General features: G+C 37.9%; 1 protein-coding gene and 1 long non-coding RNA gene across 7 annotated transcripts in view; one reads left to right on the top strand and one right to left on the bottom strand.

Moving 5' to 3' along the window:
• Nucleotides 1–495: 495 nt before the first annotated feature.
• Nucleotides 496–5,624, top strand: LOC138751450 (uncharacterized). Of its 4 annotated transcripts, none has more exons than XR_011349950.1 (5): nucleotides 496–602; nucleotides 2,989–3,346; nucleotides 3,611–3,734; nucleotides 3,844–3,899; nucleotides 5,460–5,624. It is a non-coding gene; the product is annotated as an uncharacterized lncRNA (long non-coding RNA). The 4 variants fall into 4 exon arrangements; XR_011349949.1 differs by having other exon boundaries at nucleotides 496–718; nucleotides 2,989–3,199; nucleotides 3,615–3,734; XR_011349947.1 differs by having other exon boundaries at nucleotides 496–718.
• A 4,166-nt stretch (nucleotides 5,625–9,790) lies between these two features.
• Nucleotides 9,791–25,246, bottom strand: part of LOC138743493 (leucine-rich repeat-containing protein 10B) — a 90,717-nt gene continuing 75,261 nt past the window's right edge. The window contains exons 2-4 of one of the 3 annotated variants that reach the window (XR_011344930.1): nucleotides 18,942–19,037; nucleotides 18,025–18,161; nucleotides 9,791–9,960 (exon numbers count right to left, since the gene is read on the bottom strand). The gene's annotated coding sequence lies outside the window, so the exon portion shown is untranslated. Of the gene's footprint in view, nucleotides 9,961–13,669; nucleotides 14,323–18,024; nucleotides 18,162–18,941; nucleotides 19,038–25,246 lie in introns of those variants that run through there. The other 2 variants (XR_011344929.1, XR_011344931.1) reach the window with 2 other exon arrangements.

Raw genomic sequence — 25,246 nt, 5'->3', positions numbered from 1 at the left:
ATGAAAGGGTTGCAGACTCTGGGGGAGAGAGCATTAGAAATGGGGAGAGAATCCCTGTGAAGAAGGTACAGCATGGGAGACCATTCTACTGAGAGGATGACCACAACAGCGGATCAGCAAGGGACTCGGCAGCTGAAGGGACCCACACAAGCTACGGGCAAGAAGGGCTCCCATAGGGTGTCCTGATAAAATCAATCGTTTGGATCTGTACCTCAAGTTGCTGATGGTTTGAATTGGAGTCTCCACAGCTGTAGATGCTGCAGGAGTCCAGGAAGTGAATCCACTGACATTCAGTGACTCTGAAGGGACTCTCCTTTGATTCTCTTTGTCCTATAGTTAAGAGCACTGAACAATGCTCATGGTGACTCTGTTTGCCTTACGGCAGAAAAAAGTTGAAGTATATCATGTATATAATTTTTTATCCATTATTATGTAATAATAAAAGGAACCTTTGATAATGACTGAATCAACTGCTTCTCATGGTGCAATAAAAACATTAGCTATGAGTGATATGCAAGTCCTCCACTGAAGACTAGTTTCAAACAAAGGCTCTAAATCTAATCTTTATTAAGTGCCTGTCCATTTGAATTTCTTCCTTGAAGGTACCCTTTAAAAACCTACCACTTCAGCCAACTTTTAGATCCAAGTATCTTGTTTGGGCTTGCTACCAGGATTTGTTTGATGATAGAAAGCTTTGGGATATTTTACTATGTTAAAGGTACTGTTGAAATACATATTAATGTTGTTTATTTCTTGGAAATTACCCAGTTCATAGATGAAGTAAGCAAATTGAATTGTTTAATAAGGCATAATTAGTCAGTTTTATATTGCATCAAGAGTAGAATAAAACTTCAGAATAATGGAGAAAAAAAATAAATTAGTATTCAGAAAATCAGTCATGGGGAGATGCAGAATATATTTCTACCATCTGACTTCTTGTTTTCTGTTTACTGTGAATTTTTTTGGCAACATTCTCTGTTCCTCTGAACAAGATAACTCGTTAGTATAGAGCAGAATGTGCCCACCAAACCTTATCTTGGCAGATTTTTTACAAGTGTGAATCAAGGGTACATAAGCAGAGGAGGAAGAAAAATGTCAACTGCTGAATATTGTTGCTAAGCTCACTATTGCCTTCCTCCAACAGGCAAGCCCAGACTCTTCAAGACGAAAGAGACATTGAGGCAAATATCCACACTTCACTTCCACAACACCAATTCTTCTAATACTTTACACGCAAATAGATTGAATGCATCATATGTTGACTTAAAAGAATGTATTCAGCTAGACATAATCTTGTTGATTTATGTCGATATCGTAGGACTACTAGGATGCCGCAGTTACTAACCAAGATACAAATTTGCCAAAATTTAAGAATGTGTCTTCTAATTTCCTAAAATTGTTACCTTTTGAATTGTTTTTCAATCAATTTTATAGGGTGGTAAATTGGGCAAATAAACTGAGAGTTACCAACCTTCCAAAATTACCCTGAAATTTACCATTCTTGAATTTATTTTCCAGGCAGACCTGGCAGGAATCTGGGAGTAAAGTATTCCTTTGTCACATCTGATCCCATGATTCTAACAACATATTCATTCTGATAAAACCATCCCATGAAATAGGTTCTGCCTCAAGGGAAATCCTTGCCCTCTCAGCTGTTCACATTTCATCCCAGCTAATTAATTATTTGATCCACAATCAGTATTAAAATGAGTAAAAATTGAATTTATTTTATGAGAAGCGGCCTCTGTATTAATTCTTCAGTAACACATTGAGGGCCTCAAAATGTGCAAAATGAACTTCCAAATCAAATTAAATACATGACATAACAAGGAAGTTCTGTGATCAACTTGTAGCGTACTTGGTGTTTGTAACTGAATGGTTCTTTTCTCTCCTTTTTCTTTATCTATTTGCTTGTTCACCATCAAACTTTATTGATAATAGAGTACTCACTCAAATGCCTTAAGATTTCTGGGAATATTAGTGTCAAGATAGTATATCCTCACCTGCTGAACATTTCCAAGATCTTTTATTCTTCCAGTCCCCTGGATATTTTGGTTCTGTACTCTCATAGTACACCATTGTCTTCAAACCCTACATTTCCACTGGCAAAAGGCCCCACGTGCATTTTATTATATAAATAACACTTCATTCATTTCTCTCTTTCTGAAAAGCATCTAGAATACACTCCACATACTATATTGTAAGTTAATACTTTGATTGCAAAATTATTGCTGAACTATTAAGGTGTTGAGAAAGAAAAGAAAACTTCAGAAATGTCAATGGTGTAAATGTTAACAGTAGGTATAAGGGCTGAAAGAAAATCAATACTGTACCTGTCCCTGTGGCCCATTGGAAGGAATTAGGGACACCTGTGGTCTTTATGGTCACATACCAGGAGATGGCATATTTGGACAGTCTGGATTCAAGAATAACTGCTGGTTACTTTAATGCCTGGCAAAATGACAGCAAATGTTTTTGAATTACCTAACTTTAATACAACATGAATGGGCAAAATTAGGTTAGTTGCTGTCACATGTTTAAGAAATATCTGCTCCTGCCTCATATGTTTGCATTCAAGCAGAGCGCAGCATCCCAGTTTAGGCATGACTGGGCTTATAATTCAGCATTTCATTCTTCACTCATAAACAATAGAACTCTGTTAAAAATGAATTATATTTATATATTATAGTTTGCATTTAAGAAGCTTCTAAATTGACATGAATAAAAAGAGTAGAGGATGTGATTCGTCTACAAGCAGCCAAGTTGAATATGGGCATCATATTTGGTGCAGGCATTGTGAACTGAAGAACTGCCCCTGTGCTGTACTGTTCTCTGCTCTATACGCTGCAGTCTGACAGTACCATTTCTGACAGTAGCATTTACCCTTTTAAGGCACTAAAGGTTTTTTTTTAAAAACCAATAAACCCCAGGTCTTTATGTCAAGGCATCAAAACTAACCTTTAATAAATGTCTTTCATTACTTTCTAGGAGAGATTCTATTTGCTTACACCTTCTTCTTATGAAAGAATAATCCCTGAAGATTAAGTGGGAGTTCGGAATGTAGAAAAATAACATTTGAAACAAAGCAGCTCTCAAGATAATTGCTTGCTTCATGTAAAATTCCACCCACTTTTGGGTGTTCAAGAAATCCAGGTCTATTAATTTCCAAAATGTTGGCTCTCCATTTTATGGCAGGCAAGTACAGAGCATTCCCAAGAGAAGGTTGTTAATGCCATATTCTTAACTTCCACATAATGGCTTTGATCCTATTCACTTATGACATCTCTCAGCCTTTGGTTTATTATTGCATCATTCACAACATAAATTCTGGAAGAACTTTACGATGGTGAGTTTCCGGAGTTCTCTATCCTAGAAGTTATTTGGAGCTGCATAAATGGATTTATTTAATGAGGAGATAGATATATTTTGAAAAGATTGAGAATTAGAGGCTCTGGAAAACTGATGCAGAAGAGGAGTTGAAGCCTGTGTCTTATCAGCAATGATCACAATGATTGGTGAGGCAGGCTTCCAAGGCCTAGTGGTCATTCCTGCTCCTATTTTCTAATGTATTTTTGTATATCCCCACCACAGTGTTTTGTTTTGATCTTAGGCAGTCCTTCAAGATTGAGGATGGCTTGCACCAACTTAAGTTTTATGGATTCTGAGATGGCGAATGAGCCAAGTATAGAAATCGCAGACTCTTTCACAGAAGGGGCAGAAGATGCCCAATGTGTGTGAGTACTTTGTGAGCTGGTCTCCTCCTTCCACCACTTAAGCAGGTATCTATATGTTCTCGGTATGTGGACTGAAGGTTCTTAATACCATCTTCTCCACTTTGAACAGTTATAGGCCAAAGGTTCCCAGAATTGAATGTGGATAGACTCTGCTTCAAGAAATCTGTGAGTACTGTATATCCTTGAACCTTTTATATTTCTATCTAATAATTATCTCCCACACCAGGATTTGGGCTCTTTCATAAATCTAATGCCAGGCTTGTAAACAATCTAATCCACCCAATGTAGCTATCTGAAAATAATGGGGGTCAAATTGCTGAGATGTTGGTCTAATCCTTCCAATGATGGAATTTTTCCATTGCCTGCCTTGAGGTGCTTGATGTGGATGGTACATGTCTCAGAAGTACATAGATGGGCAAGGAGCACTGCTGCCCTGTAGAATAAGCTTGAGTCAGGCCTGACGTCTTGACCTTCAGGTACATTTTTCCTCAATGTATCAAAAGCCATGCTGGTGTGTTGAAGGCTGTCATGAATTTCTTCATTATCTTTGCTCTGAGATGCCACCTGAATTAATGAAAGTGGTTTACATTTTTCAAGGTAAGGGGCTTTTTTTGTTGGAGCACTGTGTGAAACAGTGGGGGAAGGTGGGAGAGGACTTGTTCAACTACAGGAACTGTATTGAAGACATCCACAATTAGCATATATTAAGAGGCTCTTGGTTTCAGTTTCAAGAACTAGAATGGTTTGATGAGATTGACATGGAGATCAAGAGTTAATTAAGCACACATGCAAGGTTTTCCTCAACTCGAAGCTCCAACTTAACTCAAGGGTAAGGAAGGCTCCCAAAGGCAGAGTTCCAGCTGAAAACATGAAGTGCATGGAGGACAAACACGTGGCTATTCTACTCACTGACAGCCAGGACAACCTTGGGTTCTTAGGCAACAGCAGACCAAACATCCAAGGAGTTATTCCTCATGAATTAGAGTGAGCTCATCAGGGAAACTGAAGCAGTCAACACCCACTGGAAAGACCACTTCAAGGACCACCTCTGTAACTTTGTCCTTGATGGTGGACATTTGACTCCATGATATTGAGGTCAGTCTTGATAGCACTCCTGACTGATAAGTGGTCAAGAAGGCTATATCCCTACTCAAGGACTTGTGAGCAGATGTATCCCATTAAAATCCCAAAACTCACAATGAAGGGCTTGAGTCACAAATCCACAGCCACATTATCCACATCTCTGAAGGGAGAATATACTTGGGAACCTCAGAGATGCCATCATCACTGTCTTCAAGAAAGAAAAAATGCCTCCCTGTGGCAACAAGTGTGGTCTCCCTGCCATCTGAAACATTAAAGCTCATGACCAAGATCCTCCTCAATTGTTTCCTCTGAGTGGCACAACATCTGCTTCCCAATTTTCAGTGTGTACTTTGTCCATCGAAATGCCCTGCAACTATGATATTCACTGCATGGCAACCCCAAAGAAAATGCAGGGATTATCACCAACTGTGTACATAGCCTCTTTTTAACATAATTTCATCTTTCTTCACTGCATATTTAGTCCCATGGTAGCAAGCAAATTGTGATGCTAACCAATGGGTCTACAATGTTGTGTCATTGATCCAGCGCCTTCCTCAATCTTTCTCATCTATATCTTGCACTTCACCTCCAATACATCTCCCATATGATGGAGCTAATCTTCAGAATTATTTCCACCTACAGGAACTATACTTGGATGCAAGATCACCTGAACAGAAGTTGAGCAGTAAACAGATGATGCCTGTGTTTGTGCCCACTTGAAACCAAGCTCCAAGATATTATCAACTCATTCATTGAGACACATGTGCCTGACACTCAATATCCACAGCCTTTTTAACAAAACAAATACTGGGTATTTCCTTAATAAACTTTGAATTATCCAATCAATGAATGAAAACTGGAGTCTGTTTTCTCAGCTTCCACAATTGCTTATTTTATTTTCGCAAAGCTTGCTGGTATATCTAACTTCGGCAAAGTTTGTATACACCTCATTTAAAGTGATATCCCTCATTATTTTCATTTATTTTCCAGTTTGCTCAATATTTTATTTATCTTTGTTTAGATTTGCATTGATGTAAAATTAAATCTGAGTAGCAAAGGGGGAGCACCAGATATTTTTGATAAGTAAAAATTTAGTATAAAGAGAGTTGAATAGGAATAGGGTTTCCAGCTTTAAAATGTTCTTAACAATTGAAAAAAAGTAGCAATTGCTGTGACTCTGTGACATTTGTCAACTATTTATGTCCAGGGTGTGGGACCTGATCTAATTAAATCTATTTGGTTCACTTGTGATATTGGTTCCCTGTTCTGTAACAAAATTACCCTTCCTTTCTTTTTTTAAATATTTTTATTAAGTTTAACATATGAACTTACGTACAACACTTGAGGAAAATACATAAAAAGTCATCTCATGTAAATACAAGTACAAAAAAAAATGAACTACATTAGACAGTTTCTTAATACACATGAAAAACAAGTAATTGAATTAATCTGTAATAACTATGTTGAAACCCAAATTTGGCAAATTAATCCAAATAAAAATTAAATTAAAAAAAACAAACAAAAAAACCAGTAAAAACAATCTAATCTACCCTCTTCCTCTAATCAAGGTAACTTCTGTAAAAGAAAAGGAAAATTATGAATCGGACAACAACCTCCAGACATCAGACAGAGAATCTCTGGAACATTCAAAATTCTTAATTCTTCCAATCATGATAGTTTTCTATGAATGGGTCCCACATCTTTACAAATTGAAACTTTCTATCTTTATTGTATCTAATTTTCTCCAAGCTTAAAAATGACATTACATCATATAACTGCTGTGTATGAGTAGTTGAAGAGTCATCTTTCCATTTCAATAAAATTGCTAATCTGGCTAAAAGCATTGTAAAAGCTAAAACTTTATTCTGAGTTGCAGACAGAGGTATATCTGGCTCATGTGATGAATCAAACAAATGGACGTGGTTCTATTTTGATCTTAAAAATCATTGATAAAGTTTGGAAAATGTCTTTTCAAAATCTCTCTAAATTTGGGCACTCCAAAAACATATGAATCAGTGAAGCTTCAAAAATGTTTACACTTCTCATATAGTGGATCAATAGCTGCATAAAAATGAGATAATTTAAATGTGGACATATGTATTCTATGTACAACCTTAAATTGTAATAAGATATTCCTTGCACACAATGAGGAATCATTAATCAAGCTGAAAATGTTATGTTCAAATCTCATTCACAATCGTTCTTGATCCCAGCCATGAAGATGATCTTAAATCCAATAAATCATTATAAATATATATTAATCCACTGTGTGAAAAAAAACTGTAAGTTAAAAAAAATCAATTATTTGAGATTTGAGGAAAATGAGAAAGCTTGGACTGAACAAAATGTCTAACTTGTAAATATCTAAAATAAATCTGTTAGAAAGATTAAATTTGGGTGATAATTGTTCAAAAGAGGCAAATTTATCTCAAATAAAAAGATCCTTATAACATTGGATATGTAATCTACACCATTTCTTGAAACCTAGGTCCAGCAGAGACGGCTGAAAAGGTGATTATCTATAATGGGACTAGCCAGAGAAAAAACTATTAAATCCAAAGAATTTTCTAAATTTACCCCATATTCTCAACCTATTTCTCATTAATTGATTATGTGCCAATTTAGGAAAAGAAAATGGTTAAAAAAAATACAAAATTACCCTTTGAGGGCATGACCGAATTCAGTAACATCATCAATCAGGAAATTCTGAGGTGAATCCACCCTCTGTAATTGAGAATTGAACACAAAACTTTGCCGTTGTCTGAGGTAATTCTGAAACAAAATCAGAAGAACTGGAGCAAATAAGAGAGACCACCAAATACAGGGTGCAGTTCATTCATCCTTTGATGGCTAGCAGGAGCTTATCCTTCTATCCTTTACCTAAAATAAAGAATTTGAACTAACTTCACCACTTCTGGCAGATATCTACCTCAGTCTGCGTAAAATGCCTTACCTCTCAGATCCCTTTTATAAACAGACATAGCTGGGGGCTCAGCCTGAAATGTTGACAATCTATGGCCTTCTGTGGATGCTGCCTGACCTGTTGAGTTCCTCCAGCATTTTATGTGTTAGGTATAGCTCAGGCTTGGCTACACCCAGGATCTGGAAGAACTAGGTGGGAGCTAAAGGAAAAGTTGTTAAGGTCCAGAACAAGTTCCACCAAGAAGAGAAGGGTGTTAGTCCGTGGAAACAGAACCACAACGTGCTGAGTAGTTGTTGCTTAGGTATAAGGCAACCATACAATTGTTGGAATGAGTACCTGTAGAAATAATCCAACATGCCAATATAATGTATCATGACAAAATTAAAATGGAGATTGAATTGACTAGAAATAGGATTTCACCCTCTCTTGCTAAGTTAAATATGTGCTGTGTTTAGCATTAAACATGCAAATGGATACATATAAATCTGGCAACAAAAAAAAATCCAGAATGATCCAGAATCATTAAGCTAAAACAGAACCCGTTTAGCTTTTGGGAAGAGTTACTTGCCAAGTTCCCACGACCACACCTTTGTTAAGCAACAGGATCAGTATCAGACATTAGACAATATCTCCCAGTAGCCAGCCACAAGGTAGCAACGCAAAATGTTGCCTTAGTGGTGTGGATAAACATGAAGAGATGATAAGACAGTGATTTGTGTATTGCAGGCAATCTTCTGCTCAGACCTGAGCCACAAATGGCTCTATGCTACTGCAGCATTCATGATGTTAAGTGATAATAAGATTACAATAGGTAGATTGGATGTATGTTGTATTGAAAGGCTACTATGATGGAATGACCAGCAGTGAGGTTTCAAGAATCTTGAGTATTGAAATATGAGAATGGTAAATGCTATGTGTAGAACGTGGATGTTAGACTTGATACTCTTTAATTGATAAGTCACTGGAAATTTCAGTGCAATGTGCGCATGGTTAACACCACAACAGTTGAGGGGTTTATCCAAAGCTCCAGTAAAGGAAGATATGTGGTTCACAATCTGTGGCCTCATTAGTGGAAAGCAAATGAAACACAGATTTGAACCCAAAACAGAAATTCTGGAACAACTCAAGCAGCATCTTGGAAACCAGTTATTATTTCTGGTAGCAAAATCAGTTCACATTTCAGGTGAAAACATATTGATAAGAAAAGTTTTTTTAAAAATATATCCTAATTTAAAAGAGCAGCAGGTAAATTAAGTATAAAATCCTGTTTTTTTTATGACATCAGTTGTGTGACAGATGCCAGGTATGATGAATTTCTGTATTTCACTCATTCCTGGAAGAACGGCTCAGGCCTGAAACTTCAGTTATATAAATTTACTTCCTGTGGATGCTGCAAGACCTGCTGAGCTCCTCCAGCATTTCTGTGCTTTTGCACACAGAAATTGTTGGACAAATTTCTGAGAGTTAAATTGCTCTCTTGCTTATTTGTGAATAGAAAATGGATAGTAACTTCAAATTTTGTAGAAAAGATAAAGTTGTCATGTCGTGATGTAGAATCTGTTTTAGCAAGACATGTTCTTGTGACAAGGCTTCTATTTTTGATTCCAAGTCTCATTGTATTTACCCAAACAATAGGAATATAAAGATTTTTTTTGTTACTTGGGTTCAGTAATTTTTTGGAGCAATTATTAACTACAAACTAAAATAGCCCAAGAAGCTTACGAGCATGAGTTTGATTTTGCTCCATTTGTTTGACTTTGCTCCAATGCTTACCTTTCTGTATTGCCATATTATTTTTTTTAAATCAGTGACTTGCTACTTAGTAATCACTGAATAGGTGATGGCTCTGAAGTATTCCTCAATTTAACTTTGCATTCTAAAGGATCCCTCTCTGACAATCTGATACTCCTTCACTCAAATATCATCAAATACTGTGAAATTCATTGATGTGGGACATGAGCTGTTCGTATCCAAGCCAAACTTGGAATTTGCTGGAACCATACCATCAATTGTCATATTCATGTCTTGACAGAGACTTGTCACTGCGGAGTCAATGTTAATCTGTTTTTATTACAAAAAGGGTTCTGCACAATCTGTTATGGCAAATTAGCACCATCTTTGATGGAACTGAAAACCACATGTCTGTGCTAATAGAAATGGACACTTGAGCTCCACCATTGTTTTTCAGTCATTACTGCAGATGGCATTTCATCTATTTCACTGTCAAAACAAAAATAATCAAAATTAAGACAAATTACATTAACATTTATGAGCCTCCACATATGATGAATAATATTGTAAAGGTTCCATTATTGTCATGTAATACTACATTTAGAATGTAACATACATGAAGTTATTTAACCTTTGTCCACCCAGCGCCCCTCACAGAAACCTACAGCACCTGGTGTTCCCAAGTGGTCTCCCCTCCAAGTACTGACCAGGCCTGAGCCTGTTTAGCTTCCAAAATCAGATAATCTCAAGCGTATTTGGGCTATTAAGCTTTGGTATTACATTGCTTAGAAAAATACCTAATAATCTGAAGTATAAGTTGAGTGGGTAAGGGATGATTTGAATGAGAAGCCTGTGACGTGAGGTCCTCACTTTCATTTGTTTGGCAAGCTACCCTCTTGATTATGTTGGGCAGGGATCTGTCCAGATAAATTTTCATATCAATGCCATAGAATTGGAAAAGCTGAGAGATTGGATACAGGTCTGCCTTTCCCTCTCACGACAGAGAAACCAAGTTAACAAGATCTAGAATTCCCTTCCTAAGTACCTCCATCTCTCTCTCTCTCTCTCTCTCTCTCTCTCTCTCTCTCTCTCTCTCTCTCTCTCTCTCTCTCTCCTTCTTCAAAATGTTCCTTAAGAATATCAAAGTGACTTTCTATTTGGGTCAACAAGAACTATGAAGTGTGATGAAAAAGTTACTACTTCAGTTTATTTGTCATAAAATACTAAGAATGCTGAGAAGGGATCTTCTGCCAAATAACTGACATATTATCTCTAATGTTCATACATTTAATGTCTAATGGCTGTGGGCATGAAACTGTTTTTAAGCCTGATGGTGCAGTCTTTCACGTTCTTAAATTTTCTCCCTGTTTGAAAGTGTGAAAAGAGAGTGTGTCACAGATGTGATGGGTCTTTCAGTAATGTTAGCTGCCCTTCATTGACAGCAGGAGATGTAATGGAGTCCATGGAGGGGAAGGATGTTTGTGTTATGATCTGAACTTTATTCACTTCCTTCTGTAGCTTCTTCTGATCTAAAGCAGAGAAGATCCCATACTTCACTGTGATGCATCCAGCAAGTATGCTTTCAATCGTGGAATGGTAGAAATTGTTGAGGACCCCATTGAAGATATTTATTCCAAATAAATAGAAACTATCTACTCTTTCAATTTCAACACCATAAATGTGCACAGGGAATGGACTCTGCTTCCTCTCTTGAAGTCAATGAACATCTCCCTCTTCTTTTTGGCGTTGAGGGGTTGTTATCTTGATATTATGTCACTAGATTTTCAATCTCTTTCATGTATTCTGTCTCATCATTATTTGAAAGCCAGTCCACTACTGTGCTGTCATCAACAAATTTGAAGATGGAGTTAGAATGATATTTAATTGTACAGTTGTAGGAGAAGAGGGAGTATACAACTGAAGTCAAGGATCCAGTTGCAGAGGGGGGTCTTTGAGGCCTAGATCCATAGTTTGGAAATGAGTATGGTTGATACTATGGTACTGAAGGCAGTGCTGTAATTTATGAACAGTGGTCTCACATATGTATGCTTGCCATCTGGGTGTTTTGAGTGGAAAGCTAGGGAGATGGCAACTACTATGGATCTGTTTTAGAAGGCAAATTGAAATGGGTCAAGTCTAGCTGGTAGGTTCGACTTGATGCCTCCCATGGTCAGCCTCTCAAAGCACTTCATGATGGTAGATGTCAAAGCAAATGTTAAAGGCACTAAATCATTAAGTATAAGACTCATGAGATTTCTATATTCACATCATCCTTGGTTTTTTCTTTTAATTTTTAAAGCTAGTTTAAGAAATACTCAGCTGAATTTAATTTGGCCAGTTCTAGACATAACAATATGATGAAAATTGTAACGTGTTGTATTGAAAACTACAATGTAGCACATGACGAAGAAATCATCATCTTAAAAGATTATCTAGATTCCCCTTTGGCTTATTCAGTCTTGGGCATAATACTTGCCCTATCATTATTTGTCCCTGAGAAATTGTTCCAATTTCCTTTTAACACTAATGAACCCAAAGCTTAATTTTATGTTTAAAATTCCAAGATCCTCTTTAATTTCAGTTCCTCCAACAGATGTTAGGATATCAAATTCAACCCTGACTGTGTTATTGTTAGTCTCTCCAGCAATATAGGCACTGCCTGCATTTTACAAGTTGATCTTCTGAGCCATATTAAAAAAATTCATGACAAGATGTTGTACAGGACTTGAGTATGTTTTAGAACCATTCCTAAACAAGCTACCTATTTCATACACAAGAAATAATGTGCTATATTGTGAGGATGATTAAATATAAATATTTTGATCTCCAACGGGTTAGAACTTTATTGCTTGGAGCATAAAAGGAAGAGTGGAGATTTGATAGAGGTATTTAAAATTATGAGGGAGTATAGACAAAATAAATGTAGGTAGGCCTTTTTCCACTGAGGGTAGGTGAGATACAAACCAGAGGACATGGGTTTAGGGTGAAAGGGGAAAAGTTCATGGGGAGCATTAGAGAAAACTTCTTCACACCGAGAGTGGTAGGAGTGTGAAATGAGCTGCCAGTCGGTGATAAATGTGGGCTTGATTTTTATATTTAAGAAGAATTTGGATGGGTACATGGATGGGAGGGGCATGGAAGGCTATGAACTGGGTGCTGGTCAGTGGGGCTAGGCAGAATAATAGTTCAGCACAATTAAAGGGCTGAAGAGACTGTTTCTGTGCTGTATTGCTCTATGCTTCTTCTATGGTTCTAAGACATCCAAGAACCTGTTCCCAATCACCAGTTGCTGAGCCCAGGTTTGTAGAATATCCATTGGGCGCACATTGAGGCTCAGGCTGTTCAGGGCCTCATGTGGCTTAGGACCTGGAGGTGGCTTTCATCTTTCAACTCACACATGTTAAGAGGAAAACCAGTGTCCACATTGCATTTGGCAAGGCACCCAATGCCCAGCAAGCCTCATCACCTCCAGGAGAGCAGAAATATTTCCTTTGATCTGATGGACCAGATTAATTTCCTTTCAGGAATCATGTTTAATTTAGTTTTTTTTTAATTTGGGCATTCAGTAAGGTAGCAAGCCATTTCGGCCCATGAGTTCATGCCGCATAATTTGCACCCCATTATCCTACCCCCCCCCCCCGCCGGTACGCTTTGAACCAAAGTCCCTGGAGAAAACCTATGGAGACACAGGGAGAACATACAAACCCCTTACAGGCAGTGTGGGATTCGAACCCAGCTCCAGTCCGGATTGCTGGTGCTGTAAAGGCGTGGCACTAGCCGCTACCCATGTTTGTTTTTATTTAATTTTATTTAGAATCACACTTTCATGTAGTATCTCACATAGTGCAAGACCAGAGTTGATAGAAAAGTAGCATTATTTTGATCTTCCCTGGAAATGTGGAAGACGTATTGACTTCAATCATTTGTGCTTATATTATCTGATTATCGACGTCAAGCTTGTTGAGGGCAGCGTTGCTTCACTCATGAATGGTATTTTTGAGTGGAACTACTTTTTTCCTGATGCATTTTCATAAAAAGGTAATCCCATCTTAATCAATTCAAAAATACATAATGCATATTCAAAGTTAAAAAAGAAGTTTAATTGATTCTGCTGTCTGTTGTGGGAAATAATTGCACTAAAACAAATAAATCAATCTAAATCCAGTGGACTTTCCATGTTTCTCATTTTATTCGTTAAAGAGCCTTGCCGTTTGGCGTGGGTGATTATGTCTCTCCATCCGCAACAATCTCTGACTCACCGAATTGTAGTTGTTGCTTCCCCTGTTCTCCTTCAATGAAGGCTCCATCTTTGAGCTGAGACCATAGTCAATGTTACAAGAGAAAAATGCAGAAGTGGTTTCCCGTTGCCTTCTTCAGTTGCAGTCTCTATACTGGGCGGGTAACCCTGGCCATTGACCAGCAGATTCATCTGCCCTGCATTTTTTAGTTTTACAACCATACATTCCAATTTGTAGAATCTGCTTGTAAAAACCATCTACCATCTGCACGTGACCCTTATTGGGAGGCTAAACAAATACTATACCTTGCCCAAGGGTGACCTGTAGGGTATCGGATGGAAGGAGTGTATGGTTGGAATCTAGATAATCTAGCCAAAGGGGAATCTAGATAATCTTTTAAGATGATGATTTCTTCGTCATGTGCTACATTGTAGTTTTCAATGCAACACGTCACTGAGCAACTATGCAGCACCGACACCAGAGTTTCTCATTTAAAGTTCCTTTTAAACATGGAAATAAAAGCTTTGAAGTCATCAGATACTCCTTCACATTTGTTGTCTCAGAAACCTTGAGAAAACCTTAATCATGACGATTTGTTCAATTTCCCTGCAATCTAAATATCACAAAAGAACAGATTTTTAGAGGTACGTCAAATATGTTTCTGAAAATAACACAGTTTCCTTTTATTCCCAAACTTACACCATAAATAAACTCAATGTTGAAATAAATTATTTGCTGAGACGCTGAGACACTTTTGTGATTAAAAAAAGGATTTGGAAGAAATCGGGAATGATCTCCGCATCTGTTACCGTCAGATGTTTATGTAAGAGCCAAAACTCAATGTGCGGAGATTCACCACATTACGCCCCAGCCTTGGAATGTTGTCTAGTTAAAGGTTCGCTCAATGCAGTCTCATTGCACCCACTTGTGGTCAAATCGCAGAGCTACAATCACAATGATTTAACAAAAAATACATTTGCAATTATTTTTACAAGTTTATTGTCGCATGTATCAAGATGTAATGATAGATATTTAGCAAGCAGACTAGTAGACATCTCATACATAGTACAATTAAAACACAGCACAAAAGTACAGAGTTAGAGAGAAGATCTGTTGGGAAACAGCAAAAGAAACAGGTAACGCCCAGTTTTCGAAAGTTTGCTTTACGCCACTTCGCTTTTGCGAAACACCTACATTAGTACCTGTCTTCAATAACCTGAAAGAAATCCGAAGAGGATTTTCGCTTTTATGAATAATGGCGAAAAACGTAAACAGGATTCAGCATTTGTTTTGCAGCGAGCCATTATAGAGGCAGCGTGAACCCTGAGCAGTGAGAGTGGTGCTGCCAAGTGAAACTACACTGTACATACATTACTTTTACTTTTTATAGGCTGTGTACTTATCATATAGTTCCTGCTTTTACTATATGCTAGTGTTACTTTAGGTTTTATGTGTTTTTGGTATGATTTGGTAGGTGATTTTTTTGTCTCTGGGAACGCTCAAAAAAAATTTCCCATATAAATTAATGGTAATTGCTTCTTCGCTTTACACCATTTTGGCTTACAAAAGGTTTCATAGGAACGCTCTGCTTTCAGATAGAGGGGGAAACCTATATTATTATGTTGAGCTTCATTCAGCAGTCACATTTCAATGGGAAACAAATTGTCATTGAATCTGAAGGTACGTTATCTCATACTCGTGAATCATCTTCCTGGCAGCAGGTGGATGAAGAGGATGCGGCTGGGGTTTTAAATATGGCTGCATTTCCAAGGCAGCAGGAGTTATGGATGGGATCGATGGAGAAGAGGTGGGTTTGTGTGGTGGCCTGATCTACATTCACAACCCTTTGTAGTTTCTTGTGGCCTTGAGAGGCGCAGTTCCCGTTCCATGCAGTGGTGTGTCCTGATAGGATGCTTTCAATGGTGCACCTGGAGAAGTTGCTCAGAGATGCTGGTGACATGTCAAATGTCCTCAGTTTTTTGAAACAGTAGAGGCAGTGGTATACTGTCTTGAACTGAATGGTCCAGGATATTCACTGGAGATATTTATCTCTTAGAACTTAAAGCAGTCCACAATCTGCACCTCAGTGCCTTTGGTGTGAATTACTTTGCCAGTTATCATATCATCAAAATGTCAGGAAATGTTTGACAAAATAAATTACTGATAGAATGTAACATGCAGTATATTACATATGTTTTTTGTAGGGTGGGGGAAGGTCAAAGTTGGCTGCAGTCCCAGAAAGTACCTTATTGATGGAGTTGATTGAGGAAAACAATATTGAGCATGGCCTGGGCTATCTCTGTGCCTTTCAAATAGTCCCACAGTTTTGATTATGGATATAGTCCTCAGTTTAAATTCCACAAGATCACATTTTCAGAGAAAATGTCTGATCTGCTGAGTAATTCACTGGGCAAAATTAACATTGATTTATGGTAAGAAAGAGAGTCAGTGGCAATGTGATTTGCATGGAAGATGCAGAGAGGCTTCAAGCGAATATAGATTTTTCAAAGTGAATGGGTGAGGAGTTGGCAGATGGAATATAACATGGAGATATGTGAAGTCTTTTGTAGCAGAAAAATAACAGCAATTTTTCTAAAAAAAACCAGAGAGTTTTGAAGTTTTTGGTATTTTAAGATAACTGGAAATGACAATTGTGTCAAGATGCCTTGCTCCAATTATGTAGGATTCTGGTGAGATTCTATTTGGAATATTGTGCTTAGATTTTATTTCTTTTGCCTATAGAAGGATGTGCTTGCAAGAGGGAAAGGCCAATGGTTATTTTCCAGATTATTTTCCTTGGTCAATAGATTGACCAAAAGAGGCATTAAATAGACAGGGTGTATTGAAAGGGTAGGCGAGCTAGGGCTTTTCTCTCTGGAGTGGTGGAGGATGAGAAGTGATTTAATAGAGGTTTGTAAGATTGTGAGAGGCATAGAATGTCAGAGTGGACAATCTCTACATTTTATCCAGAGGCTGCCAGTTTAAGGAGAATGGAGGGAAGTTTAGGGGAGGCGTCAGAGGTAGATTATTTTAATAAAAAGAGTGGTGGGTGCCTGGGAATGCTTTGTCAAAGATGGTGGTGGACACTGATACAATAGGAATGTTTAACAGACTCTTAGGTAGGCACATGTTGAAGATGGAAGGATATAGACAGTAAGGAATTATTCTATGTTCTTCAGAATTAGCAGAATGAGAATTGACCCTATTGTAAAATACAAAATTCCTCTAGTGTTTAATAGGATAGTTACAAGGATTACATTCCTCTTGTCTATGGTTGACTTGACCAGAAATCGCATAATAATAGGCGAACCATTGAGGACAGAGATGAGAATAATGTCTTACCCAGTGGGCAGTAGATGTTTTCACTTGCCTTCATGAACTTCCGTAGAGATTCAGTCAGTCGGTATATTCAAAATGTGACCCATAGAATTTTGGATATTAAGGGAAGGAGGATTTATGACAAGGAAGGAACGGGAACTGATGTAAAAGATTAGGCTTAATCAGTGAATGGTGGAGCAGGCACGAGTGGTGAGATGGACAACTTCCATATTGATGTTTTATTTTATTTTGGCATAAATTACAACTTTTCACAAAATCTGACTCATCGTTATCCTACCATTATGATTGTTTTCCAACAATGAGATAAATGTTCCTGCAAAGCCTTCCAACCTTGAGACCCAGAAAGAGATGAACTGTTGAAATAGTGAGTGGAATGTCATTTCTCTAAGCTGTCATTTGTTCCAATACACAGAATCAGAGTCTTATAGCTTAAAGGAGGCTATTCTGACCATTGAGCCTGTGCCAGCTCATTACAAGTGTAGTCTAGCTAATCGGACTCTCTAGTCACTCACCACCATCCTGCAAAGACCATCTTTCCTGTTGAAGTGCTTGTCCAGTTTGTTGCAAATACCATGTTTGACTCTGCCTCCACTACCTACCTCTGGCAGGTGCATAACAGAACCTAACAACTTGCAGTTACAAAATAAAGATTACTTGATTCTTTTGACAGTTACCTTAATTTTACACCCTCTGGTTGTTGAAGAGATAATTATCACCAGAAGTGTAGAGTATTGGTGAAAGTGCCACTAAGTGCCTAAACATCCATTTTGTTGGCATCTAAAATGTAGGTAAGGCCATCTGATTGTGCAAAGGTTATGACAAGAACATTGATAGCTAATCAGCATTACTACACATTTCAAATAGTAGGAGCATATTTCTTTACTAAGTTGAAGCTGGCTTTTCTTTACACAAATGTCAACAAAGAAAGGCACTGCTTCTTAGCAATTAACACCTTCAAAGATCTGTTCTCACCCACCAATGAATGGCTGTAAAACTATCATCATGAGTCAAATTCTGTTTCCAGTGCTTCCAGCGTTGGAGTTGGGTTAGTGATCAACCACATCTTGAACAGTTGCCATGAGAAGCCTTTTATTAACAGGTCATGCAGAGTGACTATGTGCAAAGAAAATTATATCAAATCACCCAAACAGTTACTAGTAATTATATTTGTATTTACATAATTGTAATTATATAATTATAATTCTATCAGGTTGAAAAGGGAAAACTAAACACCAAAAAAGGGTTTAAAATACTGTGAATGGAGGCATTCATCAGGTAGATTATAAGGCTTTGACATAACCAGGAGCAACTGTTTTCATTGTGAGAGACAATATATAAATTAACTTTTAAGGAATCAGAGAGAAAAGACATTCTTCGCAGTGAAAGATTTTTGTGATCTGGAAGATACAGTAGGGTCTTTTTAAGGTAATTCAGTCTGAGCTTTGAAAGGAAATTGGATGAAGTAAAGAAGTTGTATTGTGTATCCAAGGAAACATGCTGCCAAAAGGAAAGATGGAGAAGGTTGGATGTGCACATGGAGGTGAGGGGGTTGGAGGGTTGTTGGTGGTGAGCAGGTGGTTTGAGCTAGTGGAGTTGTTCTAGTGAACCGGTGCGGACTCGAAAGGCCGACATGGCCTGTTTCCGCTCCGTAGATGGTTATATGGTTATATGGTTATATGGAAGTCTGAAATTGTGTTGCCATGGAGGTCATCTAATACAATCATTCCCCAGAGGGTGGTGGAGAAGCTGTCCTCACTGTAACTGAACCCGAGACTTCTGAATGGAAAGAACACAGTCTGCCTGAGTCAGTAGCAGAACGTTGAGCACCATCAGGCTAAGTACTGGCATGTTTCAGTGCTGTGTTCTCCGCCCACTCCTTTTCATGCTACTGACCTACGACTGCGTTGCCAGGTTGAGCTCCAGCAGTGTCATCGAGTTTGCAGATGTCATAACAGTAGTTGGCCTCATCAGCAACAACGATGAGTCGCACTACAGAGAAGATGAGGAAAATCTCATGAAATGATGTGAGAATAACAACCTTTGTCTCAATGTAGACAAGATGAAGGAGATGTCTGTGGACTTCAAGAGGACCAGAAATGACCACCCTCCACTACACATCAACAACTCTGTAGTAGAGTGGAGAGCACCTAGTTCACTTAACTAGTGATCTATTGTAGACACTCAACATCTCCTCAATTGTCAGCGACTGCTCTTCCAGAAAAGACTGAAGCAGGCAAGGCTACCCGCCACCATTATGCCAACTTTTTGTAGGAGCTCTATCGAGAGCAACCTGGCTGGTGGCATCACAGTGTGGTATGGTTGCTGCAGAACAATGGATCAGAGGTCAATCCACATAAGAGTGGCAGAGAGAATCACTGGAGTTTCCCTCCCTCCCATCGATGTGATCTACCAGGATCATTGACTGAAGAGGGCACCCAAAATCACTGAGGACCCCTTCCACCCAGTACAGAGCATCTTTCAGCTGCTCCCGTCTGGGAAGGGATACAAGAGTATCAGAGCCAGCACCACCAGGTTGAGGAACAGATTTTTCCCAAGGGCAGTGAGAATGCTGAACGACCAAAGGAGCTGCTCACACTAACCATTTGAGACTCTCATATGAATAAAACAATATTTATTTATTTGTGTAAATGAAATACTTGTCATGCGTATGTACTGTTTGTCTGTATATGTGTTAAATATCTGATTGTATGCCTTTGTGTTTTTGCATCGAGAACTGGAGAACGTTGTTTTGCCAGGTTGTACTTATACAATCAGATTGACAATAAACTTGACTTTTTGTCATAGCTCTTTCTATAAATTAGCCTGGCAGGATAGCTAAACGGGTTTTTTTGTGTTGTGTCCTTTTCTGTATTAATTTATTTTTAGCTTCAGTAGTCTCTACACATCTAAAGTCATGGATTTAGCATTATTACACCAAAATCATTACACAAACAAATAAGCATGCAATAAATTTGATGTACAATAACCTTAGTCTGCAGTTCCTCTGCTGCCTTTCTTTAGGTCAGGGTTTCCCACCCCTTGGGGGGGTGCAAGACAACATTTCAGTTTTTTTGTTTATATTAATGGTACTGTCCTATATATTCAAGATAAAAATATTTATTTTTTTAAAGTCCAAATTAAAGATGGGGATGTCCTCTTTTTTCTCTATTCAATAGAATGAGATTCTCTATGAATTTTAGCATGTTTTAACGTGCTGTTTCCTTTTAAATGTCATCGCCCTATAACTTTTTTTTAATCGGGACATTTAAAATGGGGGCCAAATTTGTTGTTTCGTGTTTTGTAGCGAATTACATTTGATTTTTATTTCTTATTATTTATTTGTGTTATGTAAATTATTAATTAACCCTTCATTATGTCAAAGAAAAGGAAATGGAATGAAGATTATGTGCAGTTTAGTTTCACTTGCACCGGAAAAACTGAGGATCTGCAAAAACCCCAGTGCATGCTTTGTGACGCTGTCTTTTCAAACGCAAATTTGAAGCCATCTAAGCTGCAGGAACACTTGAACAACCGGCACGGTGGAGCAGATGTTGCAGGCCATGATGTTCCATCATTGAAAGCGAAAAGGGCCCGCTTTGATTCTCAAGCAACCCTTCCAAAATTAGGTTTTATATCTGCTGACAAACCACTGCTGATGGCTTCATACCACGTGGCGTATAAAATAGCCAAATCCAAGAAGCCTCATACAATTGCAGAAGAGGTGATAAAACTGTGTGCATTAGAAATGGCAACAATTGTTCTGGAAAAAGAAGCCTCAAACAAGCTTAAATTAATGCTGTTATGAAATAATGTTATTCAGAGCCGAATTGGTGATTTAAGTTTGGACATTTTGGACCAAGTTATCGCAGATATCAGGGCTAGTCCCTTAAAAATCTCTCTCCAGTTGGACGAAATAAATGATGTTGTAAATTGCAGTCAACTTTTTGCATTAGTGAGGTATATCCATGATGGTGTCATAATGGAAGATTTCCTGTTCTGTGAAGATCTGAAAACAACCACAAAAGGAAACGATGTCTTCCAGTGTGTGAAGGACTTCTTTGTGAAATATGACTTAGATATCCAAATTATTCGTTCTGTGCGTACTGACGGTGCCCCTGCTATGCTAGGAAATAAATCAGGATTTTTTGCACTGATGAAACAAGAGATTCTGCACTTGCAAGATACCCACTGTTTTCTTCATCAACATGCTTTGGCATCAAAAACATTGCCTCCAAAGTTGAAAAAGGTCCTTGACACTTCTGTGAAGACCATCAACTGGATTAGGGGTCGTGCTCTGAACCAAGTCACTTTGTGAAGATTTTGTAAGTGAGCATTCAGTTTTGGTTTTCCACACGGAAGTCCGCTGACTGTCATGTGGGAGAGCTTTAACGCGCTTCTTTGAACTGCGAGAAGAAGTCAAAGCTTTACTGAAGGAATGTGACTATGATCTGCCCGGAGAAATTGAATCACAAGAATTCAACCAAATGCTAGCCTATTTGAGTGATATTTTCACTCATATGAATGACCTGAGTAGAAAGGGAATGACCTGAGTGGAAAGTGGAAAGGTGTTTTTCAAGGGAAAAACATAAACATATTGAAATGCTGTGAAAAGTTAAATGCTTTCAAAGAAAAGTTACATCTTTGGTGTCGACGAGTTAAAAGAGGGAATCTTTCAAATTTTCCATCACTCGAAGAAATGGTTGATGACGATGAGTCCCTAATTCCAAGTGTGTGTGAAGAAATTGTGGATCCTTTGGAAATACTATCAAAGTCACTTGATGGATATTTTGGAGGAGGAGAGCTGGAAACTTCAGAAGAATGGATTATAAATCCATACTCCTTCAATTTGGATAATATGTTGGATGATGAGGAGCTGAAGGAAGATCTTATTGAACTGCACACAAATCATGTTCTTGAAGTGCAGTTTGAAAGCAAAACTTTGGAACAATATTGGTGTTCGGCAATGGACATGTTTCCAAGACTTTGTGAAAAAGCACTAACTGTGCTCATCCCATTTGCGACGACCTACTTGTGCGAGTCTGGATTTAGTGCCCTTTTGTCAATCAAGACAAAATCTAGAAATCACTTGGGTGCACAGGCAGACGTGAGGATTGGTATCAGCAACAAAGTGCCACGTTTTGAAAAACTCTTAAGTAATAAACAGGAACAAAAGAGTCATTAAATTTAATTTGGCTTATGAACATTTGAACATTAGTTCTTTAATTTTTTTTTAAAGAAGTTTCATGCATTGATGAAATTTTTTTGTAGGGTTTATGCAACTTTTAATTTGTTGTAATATTTTTTCTTTTCCATATGTTTCATTTTTGTTTATATATTATTAAAAATTGATTATACAAATTTGTTTTGGTCACCTTCATCTTTATTCTTAAATAAATTATTACTTTAAGGGGTGCGAGAACATATTAAAATTTTTTAGGGGTGCGATGCATGAAAAAGGTTGGGAACCACTGCTCTAGGCGGAATGGAAAGCCACAGAGATCATCCCAAAAATAACACACCAGAACCTGCTTCATGCTGAATGAGCCAGACATGTCACTGGACAGCTTTGTTAAAGTCACGCTTCTGTCAGGGTACAAAAAGGTACAGTCACAAACCACAAAGTCTAAAACACTATCTTTATTGAGTCACACCAGCAGGAATGAGGGGTACCAGGGGTGGGTAGACAGAGTCACCTCACTAATACTGTTTGAACCTCATTCAAAGAACACAATCACAGGGTACAATATTTTAGGCATTTTCCTGCATACAAATTGAATAACATTTCTTTGAAGGTATTGCTACAGCTTAGGTTTTACACTTTGCATATCCTCTTCCTAAAGACAGGGAAATGATTTGTTGTTGGTCATTTAATCTCATGTACCAGTTATAATTAAGAATATCCTTCTGGTATACAAAAAAATCCACAGAAGTCTGGAAGGGTTGCTCAGTATCAGTATCTACATTATCAGTATCTATTCTCTGGCTTCCTGATTTCTGGTTTCATAGTAATCTTAGATTCTTGAAGTTTACAATGGTGACCAACATTTCAAAGCAGAAACAGTATCATTCAGGGATTGGCATTGCAGCCAAGATCACATCTAACAGGTAGTAGTCAGTTGGCACTATTGTGTTAAAGAGATCAGGCAGGCAGTAGGAGAGGTGAGAATTGATTCCTGTCTGGAATGGCCTTGGTTACTTTCTCTCTCTCTCTCTCTCTCTCTCTCTCTCTCTCTCTCTCTCTCTCTCTCTCTCTCTCTCTCTCTCTTCCCCACCTCACTGTGTGAAGGTTTCTTTATCATAATTCCCATAACTATATATTCTATAGCTAATATTCTTCAGCTTCAAGTATACCATGCATTCAAATCATCCATAAATGTTGACTGAATATCAAAAACAAAATAATTCACTCCCAGAATATAGCTCTACCTTTCTTTTTGAAATAGTAGTTGTTAATTTTGCAGAGATAACTTTGCAGGTTCCACCTGCAAAGGAAAACAAACGGATGGCCTTTGACCCAATTCTCAAAATCACTGAATGTCTAGGTGACCTATCTGTCAAATTTGTTATTCAGAAATGTAAGCTCAATTGGCAACCTACCTGCCTCCTTCCCCAACTCCCAACACACTCTAGAACACCCATCACCCTACTAACACTGCCCAAATCAAATGACTGTCCCTGTCATGTATTAACAAAACTAAATAAAGTAATCTGTTATTGCATGTATAAAACACAAATTGTGGACAGTCATCCAGTAAAATCGATTTACATTCTCAGCAGGTTATATCCCCTCCAGAATTAACCTCTATCAAACTTCATTTAATTTAACATCATCCATAAACTAATCCAAAATCCCTTCTAATCCAAATAGTCTAAATTCTCAAAAATACACAGCTGTATTGGCTGCAGAACCTCCATGGAGGACACTGAAGATCACCAGTGTAATATAAGAATGAAAGAACCAATCTGAAAAATTAACATTTTAAGATTGAGTAAAAAGAGCAAATGGGGAATGATAGTCTAAATGTTTTCAGCAAGTACCTTTGAGTCGCACTATCTACAAAAAAATTCAAAATCAATGATTCCTTATTTACGTTGTAAAGGTTTGGGTAATACTGTATGATCGTCAGAATTTAAACATGCATAAATAAAGTGAAATGGTAAATACAGTAGAATGTTATTAGGGTTGATCATTTATTATTCATTACAAAAATTCCCACATGGCTAAAGGACAGTGAAACTAATTGGAGGCAATTTCATTATGTGCAGAGACAGAATGATTTATTTACTGTAATGGACAAGATAAAGCATCATTCAACCTTCAGTGCTCAATCAAATAAATGGAGATTAATGACCGTGTTCTTTACAGTCTTTACACTGAAGATATGTATTGTTGCCACATTCTTCCTCAAAGTGATGCAGACTCATCAAGCAGAACCATTGGAGATCCACTTAGTAGCTATAAATTGATTTAATAATTCCTCCAAAATTTTTGTGTTTTAATTGACAGGGAACGTTAGACAGAAGCTTAGTAGGCAGTGATATTTTTTTTCCTTCCATAACCCTTGAACTTTATCCCCTTTCACACCGCCAATTCCGTGTGGGTTAACTGGCTAATTTAGCGGGTCCATTCCCGGTAATCGTGTGTTGTGAAACATCCCAACCTGGCAGGGGAAGTTAAATTGGTAGGGGCAAGTGTGAAAGCCTTGGAGTTAACTCACTAATTGCCTTCAGGTGGTGTGAAAACACAACCTGCTCTCGCATTGTCACTGCTGGAGATGACACCCTTTTCAAAATGCTGGGTTACCAGTTTACAGGGAAATCATAGTTCTGTGGGTAAGGCTCCAAAGTTTCCCCACTTCCTAGGAGGGTTGGAAGTGTGAAAGGGGCTACTCCTGGTCTGCTGCTGAGTTAATGAGCACAGAGGATCCATATGAAGATGTGAAAATAACAAGATGAAAAGTCCATTCAATTCATATTTGTCATTTGCCCATCATACAAACAAATAATTCTAATTACAATGATCTTCTCTGTTCCCTTATTTCATTCACTATTCAGTCTCATCTTAAATGTTGACAGCATATCCTTAACCATTAACATTGGAAACAAATTCCACAGGCTCAATAATCTATTCTCTGCTTTGAAGTGAATGTTCTTCAACATTCATTGATATGGAATATCTTTGACAATCTTTCTGTCTA

The sequence above is a fragment of the Narcine bancroftii genome, chromosome 1, assembly GCF_036971445.1.
Source record: "Narcine bancroftii isolate sNarBan1 chromosome 1, sNarBan1.hap1, whole genome shotgun sequence".
NCBI lineage: Eukaryota > Metazoa > Chordata > Chondrichthyes > Torpediniformes > Narcinidae > Narcine > Narcine bancroftii.
Note: the sequence above shows the minus strand (reverse complement) of the source record. Positions and strands in the feature narration are given on the sequence as shown.